This window comes from Caloenas nicobarica, chromosome 2 (genome assembly GCF_036013445.1).
Source record: "Caloenas nicobarica isolate bCalNic1 chromosome 2, bCalNic1.hap1, whole genome shotgun sequence".
NCBI classification, from domain to species: Eukaryota; Metazoa; Chordata; class Aves; order Columbiformes; family Columbidae; genus Caloenas; species Caloenas nicobarica.
Window position 1 is genome coordinate 37,063,250 of NC_088246.1, and position 17,844 is coordinate 37,081,093.

The 17,844-nt window shown below is 42.6% G+C and overlaps 1 protein-coding gene across 6 annotated transcripts in view; it reads left to right on the plus strand.

Moving 5' to 3' along the window:
* The first annotated feature begins 2,015 nt into the window (after positions 1–2,015).
* CREB5 (cAMP responsive element binding protein 5) overlaps positions 2,016–17,844 on the plus strand; it is a 260,479-nt gene continuing 244,650 nt past the window's right edge. For 3 of the 6 annotated variants that reach the window (XR_010605753.1, XR_010605754.1, XM_065628061.1), the window contains exon 1: positions 2,107–2,188. The gene's annotated coding sequence lies outside the window, so the exon portion shown is untranslated. The other 3 variants (XM_065628062.1, XM_065628064.1, XM_065628060.1) reach the window with 2 other exon arrangements.

Genomic DNA, 17,844 nt, shown 5'->3' on the forward strand with positions numbered 1-17,844 from the left:
AGTTTATCTACAATATTATTCTTAAGAAAGAATCACCACTAGACTGATAACATAAAACTATGGCTAATACTTCACGTAGCGTTTTGTTTGTGTCAAATTTGCCATAACTGATCCTTACTACACAAGTACCTGAGGGATTTGGGCCCTGTTGTCCTTGACTGGTATATGAATTCTCCATTGCCAGTTCCAGTTTGGTCTCATTGAAAAACCTGGAGAAAAAACTGCTGCACCTACCCCAGGAAAATGCATCAATCAGCCAAAGTCCCAGCTGTGCATTTGCAAGAAGTGTGAGTACATAAATTGTATGATGAATTCTCAATAAGAGATGCAGAGCTGCTTCCTGTGCTTAAATCTTTTTGTCATGGCCTTAAAAAACTGCAGTGTTTCTGTATGTTAAAACCCTTCCCGTGTGACAGAAATAACTGCAATTATTAGTTTAGTCATCTCTGTAGTTTATAATTTCAGGACGTTTAGAGTTAAGGCACTTGGTATGCAGTTTCCAAGGATAATACCTGACAAAACCAAGGCTTACAGTGACAGCATCATTGAGCCTTATCCTTAAGCAGTTAAATTAGTTCAAAACCTATCATCAGTCACTGATAGGATCCGCTTCTATCTGCTTTAAATCCCGCAGAAAGTGCCAGTGAATTGTTAAAAGCTGAGGATGACTATTAGATAGCCTAATATAAGCCTGCAAAAGAATGGTATTACTGGGAGTAAAATGCTATATTATCGCCATTTGTAAAGTAGTTCCTGATTTTGGCAGTACATGTTATATTACTCCTCTGTGGAGCATCAGAGGAAAACTAAACCGAGCAATATGTTGCAGATTCTAAGACCCTGCCTCGAAACACTGAGGTTTCCTGACAAGACGTCCCAGCATTAAGTGTTAAAACGCTGCATCGAAATTAAGTCATACCTCCTGGCATGAATCAGCAGCAAAATCCAGTTAATTACCACGTGTATCTTGGGTAAGAGCATCTCCTGGGTAACTCCAGCATGGGTAGTTCGGTGCTAGAAGAACCTCCAGACCTAAGTGTAAGATACACTACCGGGGAGCATTAGGCTGAGAGTTACTCTTAATGCAAGAACACCCAGAAAACGAGGCACTGAAGTAGTTACAGGGTGGCGTAATAAACTTGTCACTGGTCATCGTCCTAGATAATTACAGACACGCCGACTGCTAAGCGTTGAAAAAGCAGCGAAACACCCAACTATATAAGTTAAGGCTCTATTACTGCGCTGCCACAGCGCCCTGGTCCGCCCCGGCACCCGAGTCCCGCCGGGAGGACACGCGTGGACCGGGCACGTCTGGGCAGGCGGAGGCGACACCCTCGCAGGGCTGCAGCTCGGCACGGAGGTTCCCCCCCTTCTCAGACGTTGCGCTATTTATGAGCCGTTTTCTAGGTAAAAAACAACCAAATAAAAGAGTTTGGGGCTGCAGGACCGAGTCCCAGCTGAGCGCGGGTCTCCCCTGCCGCTGCCGGGCAGCGGGAGCATTCCCCCCGCCCACCGGAGCACCGGCTCCCCCCGGCGCACAGCACCGCCCCGCTGCGCCCGGACAGGCTGCTGGCCCGGGGGAGGAGACGGGGCTGGCAGCCCCCGCACAACCCCATCCCCTCCCGCCCGGACTGACGGACACGCAGCCAAGTTCCGGAGCTCTTTCCCGGGCTGAACGGTCCCGAACGCCCGGATCCCGGTCCCCCAGCGACCCTCCCCGCCGCGGGGCGACCCCCGGCCGGGCGCTGCCGGACCCCGCCGCGGAGGGCGGGACGTTATTTCCAGCCTGACTCACCCCCGCTCCGCCCCCCGCTCCGCTCCGGCGGGGGCGGGACCGAGCGAGGCCGCGCCCCCGCCCAGCGCGCCCGACCCCCCCCTCCCTCGCCCCCCCGCCCGCCCGGCACGGACCGCAATGATTTAGAAGTTCAGGAATCCCACGTGACGTCACGGAGGGTGATGTAATGCTTCTCTAAATAGAACGTATTGTAACCGTCCCTCAGTCCAACGTGGTTCCTCCGGCCGCGCTGCCGGTCCCGTCCCCGCCGCGCCGCGCCGGGCGGTAAGTTCCTAAAAATACGGGGCTGCCCCGGGAAGGCGCCCGGCGCGCAGCGCACCCTGCGCTCCGCCGCACGGCTCGGCACGGCACGGCTCGGCTCGGAGCGGAGCGGAGCGGGGCAGCAGCACCGGGGTGAGCGGCTGGGGAAGGGGCAGCCTGCGGGCGCGGGGGCTCTTCCCTCCACCACCGCATCTGCTCCGCAGGCGGGAGCGCCGGTCCCGGGAGCGCCGGTCCCTGCCGCGCCGCTGCCAGGCGCAGGGATCCCGCCGTCCCCGCGGTGCCCTGCCGAGGCGGTGCAGGGAGAGGGGGCGTGAGCGACCCTCGCGTCCCTTGGAGGCTCAGGCAGGGTAGGGCGGCGGGGGACCGGGGGTGCAGGGCCGCCGAGCTGCGGGGCAGCCGGGCTTCCCGCCGGCATCTCAGGGAGTTGGGGAAGTCTCTGCGTGCCGCTTCCCGGGATGGGATGGGACGGGACGGGATGGGATGGGACGGGATGGGGCTGCTGCCGCGGGGCGCAGGCAGCACCCCGCTACGCGCTACCCCGAGCGGTGCGGGCAGGCGGGCAGCTGCGGGCGGAGGGGTTGCGGTCTCCCCGCACCCCACGGCGGGCTGGACGGCTCCTCGCCTCTGCCTGCCCCGGCGACACCCGGCAGTGACAGTTCGGCGGCGCGCTGCCTCGTCGCCGCATCTCCGCCGCCCCTAAACTTCTGCACAAGTTTGGCGGCGGCGCCTGGGCGCCCCACCGAGCCGGGTCCCGCCGGCGGTGGCCGCGGAGAGGTGCGCGGCCGCCTGCCCCCGTGAGATACCCCGGGAGCCGGGCTGCTCCCGGCCCTTACGTCATGCTGCGGGCCGGTGCGGGGCTGATGCTCCGCTTGTGATGCCCTCGGGTCCGGGGTGGGAGGGAGTGCTGGCAAGCAGGTCTCCGCTCTGCAGCCCCGCTCTCCCTTTTCAGCCCCGCTGCTCCGCTCATCGGCCCCCTCCCCAGCTCCGCGCCCCCCCCCCCCGCCACTGTCCTCTCTTACAGGGGTCTCTCCCCAGCGAAGTTTTCAGGACGCTAAGAGCTTCAGGAGTGTAAGGGGAATACTTGCTAAACTCTGCCTCTTCTATTATTTATGTCCAAGCATGGTGAGTGATCCTTCATCTCCAGGACTTAATCTAAGCTTTACAATCGGAAAGAGAGAGGTCTTTCACAGATGGGGGTAGGAATAAAGGAAAATTAAATGTCCACATATATATATATATATTTAAATCCGGAACGATATTAGGAGTATCTTAAGCAGCAAGATTAGAAGATTTCCATATATTATCAGTAGGAAACAGTGCTTCGCTAGATAAAGCTTGAATGGAAGCATAGTAATTACTGCAAAACGTCTTGCTTGGGCTTTCCTTGAGACCGTGCAGTTTTTGGAGAGATACTCACCCGCTGGCTTGCACCAGACTTTCCTCGTCTGGCCATTTGGACAAGCAGCAGTGCGTCAAGTAACAGTGGCTGAGGAAAACTTTCTTGTAAGAAACTGTCATGCAGAAATAATCCAGAAACCGGACTGAAAGAAAATTGAGAGGTGGTAGGTGAGAGCCGAATGCAAAAATGTAGCGTAATTTGCGGGGATTTTTCTGAAGGCGGTGCACTTTCATAAGAGTATGGTTTATTTTCAATAGAAAAGTGTACAGTGTTGAAAGTCCCCGCTCTGTGTTTTGTAACTTTCATGTGGTGAATGAGGTTGTCGGTCTCAAAAGCTGGAAATTCTTTATAAAAAATTGCTAAAATCCTTATTTGTGACTCCTTAATCCTAAAGGGAGCTGTACAGGTCGCGAAGCACTAGGGAAAAGTGTGATTAATGATCAGTGATTAGTGATAAGTGATTAGTGGTTTTATTCAAACTGTTACCTCTGACCAGAAGCACACATCAGAGGATTAACAGGCTCTTTAGATAAATGCTCATTAGTGGAAGGGGGGAAAGCAAAGATAATAGGCATGCACACAGGGACAACTTTCTAGGAAAATCATTCCTGTCTCTGGCATAATAAGCTCTATTAGCAGAAAGGCTCTTTAATTTAAAAGTTGCTTTTATCTTGTAAATCAAAGATAGATGTAGAAGTTCGCTGCGCTATTATAGCCTAAATTTTCCCATATCCACTAGATGTGGATTATCTCAGTAGTGATATTTTATTTTATTTTTCTTTTTTTAAACCAGCCTCACAATTGAATCTTTAAGACACGGCACATTCCCAAGTGCTCAAGCCCTTCATCCCGAGGCACCGGCTCCCAGCAGGCAGAGCAGAGCCTGCTGGCAGCTGGACTAGATGGCGCAGTCCTGTTCCTTGTGAGCGTTCGGTCCTTGGGTGATGATGAACTTAGCAAGTAGCAGCTTGCTAGGTGTCCTTCAACACTTACAACAAAGTTGATTCTGTGCTGGATTGGAGGCTAGACGGTGCTACGAGTTCGTAGTCACATTTTCCACGTCAGTTAATCTAGTGAGTTAAAGGCTACTGGAAAAATTAGTCTCATTTACTGAAAGAAACGGTGAGTGAGAGAAAGACGGAGAGAACGAGAGAAGGACAAACAGCTTCAACCTGGGACGTAGCTCTTCATTGAACTGTTCTATACTGCTTTAATGAAGTACAGTTCTGACGGCCTTAATTATCGAAGCCTAAAAGCTCTTGGGAGTTTTTCCCTCAGCTATCACTGGCAAAGTCAGTTTGGTTTTTTTTGGTGTGTGTTTTTTTTTTTTTTTTTGATTCACTAAAAAGAAAGAACCGTTGGTGTGCTGGTTGAACAAAACAACTTGAACCTGAGTGTACTCTACAGAAAATGGTAAGGAGTCTGGTTTTGTGACAACTAGCCAGGGATTTCTCATTACTCTCTATCGCGCATGGATTGTGAAGAACTGGTACCTACTGCTGCCCACAGACTTAAGGATGTTTCTGCTGTGCCGTTAGCTTATATGAGATTTATGTTTGTTTGCATCTGTGGAGATCATAACAGTTTCAAAACTTTAAAGGAAAAACTTGAGTGAAGCAGGAAATAGAAATAATGAGTTTATGGCATGAAAAAGCAACTGCCGTAGTCTCCTATTGTTACATCTTTAATTGGAGACTGTTAGGAGTAGTCAGACTAATGCTTAAAATCAGAAAGTTTTGTAATAGCATATGAAAAAGGCAATAAGCTCTTTCTGGCACTCTTGAATATTGATGGCATTCTTCCAGGAGTTAAAATTGCAGTATTTAAAAAACTTTACACTTCTAGAACAATCAGAACCCTTTCCCCCTCACCAAAATATCCATTAATAGTTCAGCTTCAATTTATCGAACTCTACCTCTGCTAATTTAACCCCAGGAATGTGAAGTGAAGCAAACCATGTATATAGATTAAAAGAAAAGATAGAAGTGAGATTGTACATGTCATTTTATTTACAATACCATTTATCAAAAAGACTTTCACAGATAAAGTGTAATAGTTCCTTTTAAATTTGATATTCACTTCCTCACTTCGAGAATCTAAAATACACCGCAATCGCTTGCATTTATCCTGTGCACTGCAGAGGAGTCTTCTGTAAAAGATAGTTTCAGTGAGAGCCAGAGTTCACTCCATAGTTGATAAGAGAGAGGCAATCTGACAGTGCCTTCCGAAGGCAGCTTTTATGTACTAAACCTTCCAGCTTTGTGTGGGCAGAATCTCTGTGAGTTCAGCGAGTCTTGCAGAATGGTTTGAAACTTGGTTATTAACTTGTCTGCTTGTGGCCCCCTTTAAAAATCTGTCTCTGTGCCCCTGATCAGGGCATGAGGATCTTAAATATTAGAAGAGTTCTTGCAAGGTTGTTGCTTTTGAAACAATTTATTTAATCAAAGACTTTTCCTCTAATCTTTGTCATCCTGTGTCTCTGATTTCTGCTGTTAGTTAACTTTCTGGATTTTCTATAAACCTGTTGCTTTGCAGACTTATACCCATGTTTATGTATTATTAACTGTCTTTCAAGCTTAGTTTTAATTCCAGGGACCATCTTTCCTATAAACCCTTTGTTATGAGAAAATTATTTCTGGACAAGATTTTGCAATAAAGGCAGAGCAAAACTGTTTCTACTTAAAGCTTGCTTTTTTAAAAAAAAATTATTAAGGACCATATGATTTATTATTGGAACAAAATGGTCATTTCTCTCAAGGCCCGCAAATACTGATTTTCATATAACTCATTACAGGAAAACTCTACTCAGCAGACGCAGTTGCTGAAAACACGGATATATCTATAAAGCAACAGGTCCTTCAGTTCTGCTTCATAGGTCCAGGTGATGCTTTGATTTGGTTTTGGTTGTCGCATACTAAACAAATTAATAGGTAGAGACACATAATTAAGGTGATGTATTTGGCTTAATCTTTCCTCCATAAACTCTCTTTGCAACTAGTACATCTGAGTCCTAGTGGAAATATTTAAAATGCTTTGAGATTCTGCCAGTCACAAGTACTAGTGGCCGGGCCGATCAGACAGCTCGGTAGGTCATTGCCATTCTGCAATACCTCAGAACAATTTCTGTTGATTTGTCCTCTCCCTCTCTCCATGCTACATAATATTTATCCCCTGAAAAAAAGCCTGATTTCTAGGTAAATTATATATTCTGCTCTGCAAATTACAACGCTCTAGGGCTTTTAGGGCTCTAGCCCTAAAATAGTATTTTTAGGACTTTTGCATTTTTCTGCTTTGAGAGTTTATCAAAGTTGATTGCAATTTAAAGCAACAGTTTGAAATAGGAACTATGAAAACACATTTCCCTCTTACCAAAACTTATATTACTAAGCTCATTTACAATTTTTCAGGTGTAGTTTTCTCTGACACAGGCAAAACAATGATCTCAGAGAGTATCTTATCATGCTATATTTGAACATTAGCCATATTACGACAGTAAGTACAGAAATTAGTTTTTGTAGACTTGACATTGAAAAAAAATGCTGTTATGGAAATACTTGGGGTTTTGTTTGTTTACATATAATCAAAGAAATGATCTAGATTAGCTCAGGTGTACATAACAAGTACCACATACATAAAATAATTATTTCGGTGATGCGGTGAAAATACTTGTTGAAGCAGATAAGCTGTTACGTCTTGTTACATCCAAGGAGCTGTTCTGTTGGTTCGTGCACTGATCATTTGCTCCTATTATGGCTCAGGTTGAAGGGGCAACCCCCACAGTTTAAAATAATAGCATGTCTACTATTTTTCAGCAAGGTGTTATTTTACTCTGTAATTAAAAATACTGAGAGTCAGCATTTTTTCCCATCACATGGGAAATGCAGCTGTTATTTGCCCTTAGAGAGTTTAGAAAGGGTTGGTTGCATTGGTTTGTAGTTTCTAGAAGGTGATATTGAATGCTATTTTACAAACACAAAGAGATTTTCCAAGGATTTTGCTGAAGGCTGTAGGATTTTCAAAGTAAAACATTGAAAGCTTATGACAATTTCCTTAGCTTAAAAGATGTTTTGCTTTTGGTTCTTGTTTCCATCTCATGCTTTTTTTGAGAATTTGTTCAAGACGTCAGTCCTGCACATAACTTCAAAATAAATGCCTCGAAACATCGTCATCAGCAGTGTTTGTCTAGGTGTGCGGTTTTAATAATCTCATCCTTTGAGACAGCTCATGTCACTGTTGTGACACTCTTCCACGTACGGGGATTCGAAGGTGCGGGGGATGCAGCCCCGCTTGGCCAGAGAGCTCCACTCAGCAGGCGATAAAAGCAGCAACGTCTTTAGAAGAAGCCAGGAGGAATAGATTTGCCTTTAATTGGGGGAAAATACTACAAATCCTCTATTACCTTTGCCAGCATCAGAAGGTGATTCTGCTTTTCTTTGACTCGGACTGTTTTCATTACTCGTACCGGGGTACTGAGACCTCTGTTAGCTCAGGAACTGGGTACGGTTTGATCTCACCCTTGGCTTTCTACCCCACATGAACTCTACAAATAGTTTCTATTGCCTTTTTGTCCTTTGCAGTATTTTCTCAAATGGATTTCTTTGCTCTCATCTCTGTTTCTTTCCTTCCTGAGGGCCACCACACAGTGAACATTTCGATGTGGTTGAAGTGCTTGGTCCCAGTCTCACTGTACTTGTGCATTTTGAAGTTTTTTGTCCAGCCATGTACTGAGCTTAAACTGGTCATCCTCAAACACAGTGCCTAAATTTAATACAAGAGTTACCAGAGAAATTTAAATTTAATCAGGCCGATCTTTTTTTCACTTAGAGGAAGAAATGGCCTTTTTACCTATTTACTTTGTGGCCTCATGCCTTCAGTTGCTCTTTCATTGCATGCAAGACAGCGTTGTTCATAGCCAGCTTTTTTCTGAGCTGTTTGTAAGTACTCAGAAATTAATTTGCCTCATGTGGGAAATTAACCCGGACCAGTGATTCCTAGATTTAACATCTGAGTTTTTTTCTTCTGGCCGAATGTAAGTAATGCTAGTTAATATGTAATGTTCAACACAGGGGGCTCTGTAGCACAATAAACAGAATCTGAGGTTGGGTTTAGGATGTGTTGTGTGGAGCGGCTACAATGGTAAGCACTAAGTGGAGATGTTACCATATTGCACTCTCTCATTTTTTTTTTTTTTTTTCCCCTTCATTGTGCTTTAAATCCTTCCATGCTGCAGTCCTGAGTTGGCATGGTAATTACCTGTAGAATTACCTGTATTCTGTCTAAGTAAGCAATGAGGAACTCCAAGATATGGCTGATGATATTATTAATACTAGGTCACTCTGTTGTGCATTGATGCTGCAAACCACCTGCCAGTAATTCAGTCCTGTGTGAACTAGTTTACCATTGCTCCCAATCCAAATATACCTCCCACTTAACTTTTTAAAAAACTTACATCCAACAGGAATAGTCAGTTGGTAGGTGAGGAGCTTCAAACTGTGCATAGTAAATCATAACTCCATGGGTACTACTTGGAATTAATTTTAGCTGGCAGGTTAAATCTGCGCCTGCTTTTGGTTCTGGTCAGGTCAGTGAATGAGTTTGTCACTAAATATTTTTAGGAGCCCGGCAGGAACTCCAAAGGTGACCTGAGTGTGTGATGGCAAAGAGCCTTGTGCTTGTCCAGAAACGAGCACTGTCTGTATTAGAAATTTGGGCAAGCCAATACCTCACTTGTAGGAGACTTAATTTCTCAGAATGGTAGTAAAATGCAACCTGAAGAAACTAAAAGCTGAATAATAGAGTAGGAAAAAGATAATCAATTGCTTTGTTCAAGATTATCTTTTACTACCTACTGCTTAACTTCATTACTGAGCGAACATTTTAGGAAGAAGATATCTTTGTTAAGAGTTTGTGAGGATTTCAATTACCACATCGACTTCCTTTTTGGTGACTTAAAACCAAAACCAAAACAAAACTAAAGCACAGCTCCTTTTGCTGGTGGTGGGCGGTTGGAGGGTGGACATTTGCAGGTGTTTTTTTTTACAATTGGAGAGATTGGGATCAACATCTGCAGAGACTTCCATAATTTCCCAGAAAGTGCACAAAATGAGGGAAGAGATTCTGTAGTTAAAACCAAGTTCCTTCTTTCTCTTCTTACTCTTGAGTGTATCTGTGTAGCACACTGAAGGGTTATCTTATACCTGTTATTAAATAAGGTCAGTGTAAGTTTCTTTTACTTGTGCAATGGAAAAGTATTTTTAAAATACAGTGGGGGAAAAAATGAATGATGTCAAAACTAAACCGCTTTCTGCAATTATTGCATTGCTCTTTTGTTCTTTATCGCTAATAAAGCAGCACATGGACTCAAGCATGACAATAGGTTAAATTCAAGGAATTCCTGGTTTATCACAAAAAGTGAGAGAAAGCAGTAATTTAACTATTTCGATGCGAATCTTTAAAATAAAAGTTTCTCTAAATAATTTTCTATGAAAGCAGAAAGGATCGAAAGAGCCACAGGTTTTATGACTGGATAAGGAGAATTACATTCTTGTGGATTTAAAAAATATCATAGTAGAGCCTAATTCTCCCCTCACCCTGATACAAATCTGGAGCAACTCTATTGAAATCTGTAGAGTTACCGACCGCAGTAACACTCATTGAGAAGAAAATTAGATTCACGGGGTCTATTCTGAATGTAGCCTACCAGTTGTGCGCTGTGCAAATCCCATTATTAAAGTAATAGCCTGACATGTCACGTTAAGGACGGCTGTTTCCCCGAGATGAACACGTTTGTAGCTCTCCTCATCTTGTGACTACTTTTTCAGGGGGCAGGGGGATATTGAGAATACTTATTTTGTGCTCAATTAATATTCCTTCCGTGCACTCTCCTTCCTCTCACGCGCTTTATGTGTGGCTGCGCAGTCTGCACTCTCCATCATCTATCTGTCTGTGTCTCTTTGGCTGTGACAGTCACCACTCTGGCCTCAGGCTTGCATGACGGAGACGAAAAGCCCACCAAGATTTTCAGTTAAACACGGCAGGATAGGCAGGATATAATTCTGCTCCTAAATATGATGTGCATTTTCATGCTTAACAATGCTGTTGTGAATTGAGAATAATGCCTTAGATTTCAGTCATGTTTTATTTGTGGAGTGTTTTTTTTTGTTGTTGGTGGGGTTTTTTTGGGTTTTTTTGGTTTTTTTTTAAGAGATGGAAGAAGAAAGAATCGAGAAGACAGTGTAGTCCTGCAGTTTTAATAAACCGAAGTATTTGTTTGCAGTGGAAAGCAAGGCCCAGGCCACTCGAGCATCTTGCAGAGTTCCCAGGCTGACCTGCAAGTGAGAGCAGACAAAGTCTTTCAGAAATTGTGAAAAATCTCGTCACTGCCTGAGCTACTCTGATTTTTTTAAAGAGCGATCATAATGGAATTTTGAATAAGAAAAACATCATAAAGAGTGATAAATAGACAGCGTCTGGTGTACAACCCCCACCTCCCCCAGCCCTAATCATGTGCACTTACTTCCAATTTTCTTCATTTGACCCAGGATACGTGGGGTCAGCTCTGTAGCTTTTGAAATTGGTATGAATCCATTGACTTCTCTAAAACTGTGTGGAGTGAGGGTATGGCCCACAGTTTTTTATTAATGGCACACAATGGGCAACTTCTTCATATAATCTTTTGTGGGAGGATGTAACGAAAAGTTTTAGGCCTGGTAACCACTCTGGTGTGGAAAGGTTCTCCACACCCTTAACAATCCAGAGGTTAATTTATTTAAAAAAAAAAAAAAAAAAGAAACAAACCCACAACTATGATTTCATTGCCAAACATTTTAAAAAAGCACTATTTATGTAGGCCCTATATAAGCACACATTGTCTTACGTTCCTTCTGCTGGCCTTCTATTTGACTAAACCATTATTCTCAGAGCGCTGCTGTGCTGAGATCATCAGTGATGATGGTGTGAAAACAAACAAGTTTTAGCATGAGAAGTCACTATATAATTTGACAGGGAGGTTGTCAGCATCAAAACATTCACATTAATTTCATCTCTGGTCAAAGCAAATTAAAAATCAGGCAGCTAGTGGGGAAAAATATATTTTTGGGAGGAGGGGAAGGGGACTGGATCTAATTCTGCAAGGTGCTGTGTCAACTAAAAGGAGGACCTGCCTCAGACTCCGTTGAAGTCAAGGGGTGTTGAGGACACCCGGGAATGAGTGGTATTCTGTCCTTTTTCTCTGAAGTTTAGTAAAACTGCTGAGATGAAACTTAATTCCTCATAAATTCAAACTCCTAGCAAGTTCTTGGGAGAAAAGCCAAGATCGAGATAGCCTCCATCTCTTCAATAGAGAGCTAAAAAAGTATGTGCTCTAATTCTGTAGCCTTCAAGGAGCTCTTCAACATAATGAGCAAAAACAAGAGCTGATATTCTGCACATACCTCAACGGTACAAAAGTTCTGCTTCAGAGAAAAATATTTCTGGCCTCTGTTACATTACATAAAATACACAGCTTCCTATTTTATTCTATTGAAAGTGATGTTTAATGCTATCAAGAATGTTTTTATATTCCCCAGTGTTAAATTAAAGAGCTTTGGGACTAATGAATGCAGGTACATGTAGTCAAATAGGTGCTGTGAAAAATAAGCTATCAAATGATGTGCTTACCACCTGCCCCCCTTTTTTTTTGTTGCTTGCTGAAAAATTACCGTGGGTTCTTTTTAACATAGTTAAAGTCAATGAATCCCAAGTGAGTTAATCAACTTAAAAATACCCTAATATGTAGGAGTTCCAGCTAGTTTATTTTACTGCTGTACTGTGGCCTTACACTTGTACCTTTTACTGGATTATCTAAATTGAGTGGAGCTTGCAGGCTAAACAAGGAAACTTTTTGAAAACATTGTTCCCTCTATAGCAGTTCGGATGCTACATCTTGTATTTTCTCTCTTGCGTGATGTCTGATTCTATACAATTTTTCTTGCCAAAAAGCTGGTATTCCAAAATATTAGGACAGCCTATTTCTAGGCTGTCAGTCCTCCAGTTTTAATTTTGGAGTTTTTAGTCAGTGCACTGTCAGCCAAATGCTTTTCAGCAGACTGAAAGTTTTTAGGGACAGAATAAGCATAGGAAAAATATTTTCAGCATTGTAATTAATGTTAAATTAATATATAATGAGGACAATAAGAGCTATGATGCTGTCTTATCAACCTAGACATGGAAATAGATTTTTTTTTTTTTTTTTTAAATTTGAATTTGCTATGTTGGTTTCGGGTAGATTAAATGTACTGAGGATGCCTTGCAGTGAAATATTGGTTTGGCATGCTGTGTAAGATGAGGTCCTTGCTGTACCATTATTTTGAGGAAACATCCTTTAAACAGGGGAAGATGTGGTGCTGGGAGATACGTTGCGTGGTGTGTGAGCGCGCACTGCGCGGTGGGTGCTAATGTGGCCGTGGGAGCCACCTTGTGCCTTTCTCCACTAATAAAATCGACAGCCACCAGGCTTCAAGTGCCTTCAGAAAGCCCGAGAAAGATTTCAAGCAAATCTCTTCCTTGGCTCCAGTGCTTAGAAAATACTGATCTATGACAGGAAAATGCCCATGCGTACACTTACAGAGGTTTTAGTGCTGTGTAGTACCTGAAATGTGCAGGTATCACGTGGGCAGTGCATTTTGTAAAATACCGAGTGTTTGTAGTTCTGACACTGCAGAATTTTAAGGGAAAAAACAAGGCTGCAATCAGGCAAAGTGGTTTGTATGTAGAGATTCTTATGTACATAGCAAACGATACACAGCAATAAACAGTGTAGCTTGTTGCTGGGGGAGAAAAAAGGCAAAAGCAAGTGCTGAGTGCTATGGAAATAATGTATCTTTGTTAAAGGCTGGTTGCGATAAAGTGAAATGAAAACACAAAAACCAGTACTTTTTTAGCCTTTTGTAATTCCATGGATAACATTTTGCTCATATACCCAGTGCCTCCTTAATAGCCATCTTCAAAATATATGCTAAAAAAGTGTCATCCTTTCGATGCCCACATTAAAATGCTGGTTATTTCTCCATATAATGACCAACTCGGCTTAGAGCTGTCTGTGGTCTCAAGTATGGTGGATGTGAGGTGGCCTCTACAGTGGCAAGGTCCTGGCAGAGCCTCTTCTCTCTTGCCAAGCCCCATATTTAGCACAGAGGGGATTTCCTTGCCGTTGTGCAGAGAAGACAGTTGGGCCACGGGGTTTCTCTGCAGCCCCATGCGATCCTGAGTTAAATCACGTAGCAGTTGCCAGGGGTAAGGTGGGCATCCTGTGAGCAGCAGCTTTGGAGGGGAGTTCATCTGTCCCGTGCAGACAGGCTGGTCACATTTTTGGAGGAAAAAAAATATTCACCACTGAAAAACACGGCGGCCTGAAAGTGTTCACAGTTACAGATCAAATTTTGTGACTAGCTTCAGCCAAAATGAAAGGGGAGGAAAATATGTGGAAAAGTCAAAATACTCATTTTCAACATTTTTTCAAAATGAGATACATCTCCTTTGAAAATTGACTTATATTAAAGCAGGCACAAGGCACTAACTCTTTCAGAGTTGTTTTTTGTTTTTATTTTTTATTTCTTATTTTTTTCAGTGCTGAATAAAGCCTTTCAGGTTGATGCAAACATTTTAATGTTTATCTATCTTTATTTGTCTGTTCTCAGTAGTTCAGGGGGCTTGGGTGTCTTTACCTTTCTTGGCTGCACAACATAACGCTGTGCACGTAAGAGAGGGGCAAGCTCCTGGAAAGCTGTGTTGGTTGAGAACTTCAAATGGCTGGATAGAGGCCTTTTGTTGGTCAGATCTCCTGAATATTTCCTAAGACTTAACTCGGATCTGGTTTGATGTGACTGGGAGAGAGAAGATGACTGCCTTCCCTGGAGGGCAGTGCAAAATTGGCTTAATCAACTGATGTGATCTGAAAAAAATGGCTGAAAGAAACCAAGTCTTTGTAGGGCAACTTAGCTTATAATAAATTTGATGGAGGATGTCATAAGAATGTGGCCAGAAATATCTTGGTTTTTTTTTTTTTCAGTTAAAGAATTGCATAACTGTTAAATTCAGAAATCAGAGTAAATGGAGAAATAGTCCTTCTTGGTTATGCTACTGGCTTATGCTTTTAGAGTCTTCTAAAATTTATTTCTTCTTTAGGGGAAATGTGGATGTCTTAAATGGAAACCTATTATTGGGAATTATCTGGTGGAAGTTCTGATAAAAGGTTAGATTAATTAGAATATTCAAGGATGGGTTAAAAGGGAATTGAAGGAACAATTAATATCTTATAGGTACAGATTTTTTGTTTGTCTTTGAGTAAATGAGTTTCTCAATTTTCATCATGAGACTTACTGGGTTTGGGGGAGGAAGAAATTCTTGCTTATTCTAGTTAAGCGTGGAATTGCATTTCTTGCAGCTTTTCTTAAATCACATGGAGTATTTAATCTCTGTGTGATGGCTCTTTTAACTTGTCTTTTCAAGTGTGTTTTTTGGTGGCTTGATGGTATGTAGAACATTTCCTTCCTGTACTTCAGCATTTCTAACCAAAATCTGAGTATGTTTGAAACCTTAGCTTATTCACACTTCCTAATCATAATCCCCTTGGTTTCCCTGTCAGCACCTTTTTGTGGTATTTCTCTGGACACCTCTATCTAATATCTCCAGAGGTTATTTTACAGAGTAACCTTTGACAAGATCTATTACTTACTACTTACTGCTTTTAACAAGGTGAAAGGAGGTCAGGCTCTGTAAAAGGCAGGCTTTATTAGAAGACTGCTGTGGAGTCTCTTGGTGGCTTGTCCATCTCTTCTGGCAGCACCGTCTGTGAATCAGTTCAGGTGTCTCCTCTACAGTGCAAATAAAATTACATTTATGACTGGATATGATCATATATAGATAACATATGTCCTTGGGAAGTGGTTGCCACGTGTGTTATGAAGCTCCAGGTTGTTTCTCTGTCAAGGTCGTAGCCTACTGATGCATCAGCTGGAATCTGTGAGATTTTTGCTGTCAGATTCAAGTGTAACAGGATTTCAGGCTGTCAGTTTTTGTGTGATCCATTTAATTGAGCTTCATGACCAATGCTAATGACTTTTGCTTCTTCAGGAATTGAATTGGTAATTTGCTTACCCCTCCTGTCAGAGTTCAGGATCTTCTAGATTAGAGTTGGTGTTGCCTATTTCTTTAACCAAATTAAGATGCAAAAGCTACCTCTTTCTGTTTGGAAAAAACAGATTGCAAAATCTTACTTTGTCAAAAGAGTAACTACAAGGTCCTTTTGGTTGACATATAAAATCTTAGAAATAAGACAAAACATATTTTCTCCCAAATTAATTAAAAAGCTGAGAAATTGTACAGGAGACACATCCCAGGGGTATCTAAAATGCAATTAAAAAAAGGATGTCTAGTCACTTTATCTGTATGCATCCTCTAAAAATGAATGAAAAATCTTTCTAAAGAGCTTTGACATTTCTTGGTCTGGAATTTTGTCAATGAAGATAAATTATTTTCTAGTCTGTTTCTATCAGTGACTTACTACATATTGCTCCTTTGTGATTTCTGTACAGGTAGAACCTACAAAAACTGCTGGTATACCTTTCAGGTGCAAATAGTTATAGGGGAAAAAAACCAATATGTGAGGCTTAACAGTATATCATAAGGACATTTCCTCCTATCCCCAAGCACTGAAAACTAGGCTAACTTGTTGTTAACATAGCTTTCGCTTTCTGTCCAGAGTCTATCTATTAGCCACATGCAACGAGTGACCGAAATGCTCTATCTTGGGGTATAATTTTAATTTGATTTACCTAATGGGAACTGATTGCCACATGACTACCATGAATGTATGGCATGGGCAGCTGGGGCTGAGCCCTTCGCAGAAATTAAGCATGATAAGTGTGTGTGGAGAATATATAAAGGTATATAGGGAGACCAGGGTGCGAATGTGAAATATATATTATTATGCTTCATTTGCATCAAACAAGAAAATTAAAAATGAAGAGAAGTAATGCCTTTTTTTTACAGTATGATCACATAGAGGTTAAAATATATATTGCTAAGGCAAAACAGCTTTCTGCAAGATGAAAAAGAGGTTTCCTTGGTGTGTTATGATTCCTGATGTTCTGTTTGTTTCCTGTGTCTGCAACCTCCCCAAAATTAATTCACTAAGAATTTACATGTCTTTTATGCCAGACTCACTCTTTACTTTTCAGCAGGCAGATAATTCATTTTCTGATTTTTATTGGGTGTTTTTAATTTTATTTTTAGTCTTATTTTTTAACTGCATGTCCCTCTTTGTTTCAAACTCTTTGTAGCTGGATATTTAGTAATTTACCAAGAGAACTGGCCTTCAGCTAAAGTGTTAAAATTAAAAGCTGTATCCTGTGGGCAAAGTAAAGGCTCTGTCCTTGCTCAGATGAGCAAGTGTTTGCAGAATGTTTCTTTGAGACTGAAACATAGAGAACGAGACCAGAAGGATGTAAGGTGACTAGATGCACCAACATGGCAGAGCAGGAGAGGGATGAACAAATCCTTACAAATGGAGAGGTGGAAGAGCTGCGAGCCAGTTTTCTGGTCTGTTTTTGAAGTGAGAAAGATGAAGACTATCTAGTGGGGGCTTCAGAGGCAGGAGGTGGGGTAGAGCCAGGGTCAGGCTAGCCAACAGCGGGGTGAAATCTGCTTCTTTCTCAAAGCCTTGGAGTTCTGTGGAAGCTCTGAAAAAAGCCACAAAGCCTCCGCAGGTCGAATCCGTCCCTGCTAGATACTGTTGATCTTTTACAGTAAACGTAAGTCTTGATACAAGTTCAGTACAACAATTCTAGTATTAGGATTTGTGCACTTAAAATTCCAGCTAGCAAAGTAAGGTACTACCAGAATAGAAAGGAATTACTTTCCTCTCTCTACCCTGTTTTGACTATGATATGATAACTCATGGTTGACGAATAACATCTGATCCACATTCTGTCAGAGAAGCTTGCATGTGTGCTTCTTTGTTTGTTTTACTTTTCCCCCAAACCAGCCACAAAAGCCCTGCTGCTCATTGGTGTAAAACCTTGCCCTGTCTTACAGGGAAATTCCACCTACAATTGCAAAAAAAAGATGCAGAGCCTGTAGTGGGGGAGAAAAAAGGGTGATGCTGTCTCTCCTCACATCTGCTTTCATGCTTCCTTTTACTCAAGATTTTCAAATATTAGCAGTGTTAGAAACAGTATATGTCCCATTCTTGTGGCATTAATGCTGTAAGGCAGGTTTGCATGGATTTTACAGTTTGCCTCGGGCGAGACAGAAGACTCTCCATGATGCACAAACTTTAAACCAAACCCCCACTTGGCAATTTTCCTAGTGAAGTTCTAGGTGGCACCCAGCTTTGTGTCCAGCCTCCAGT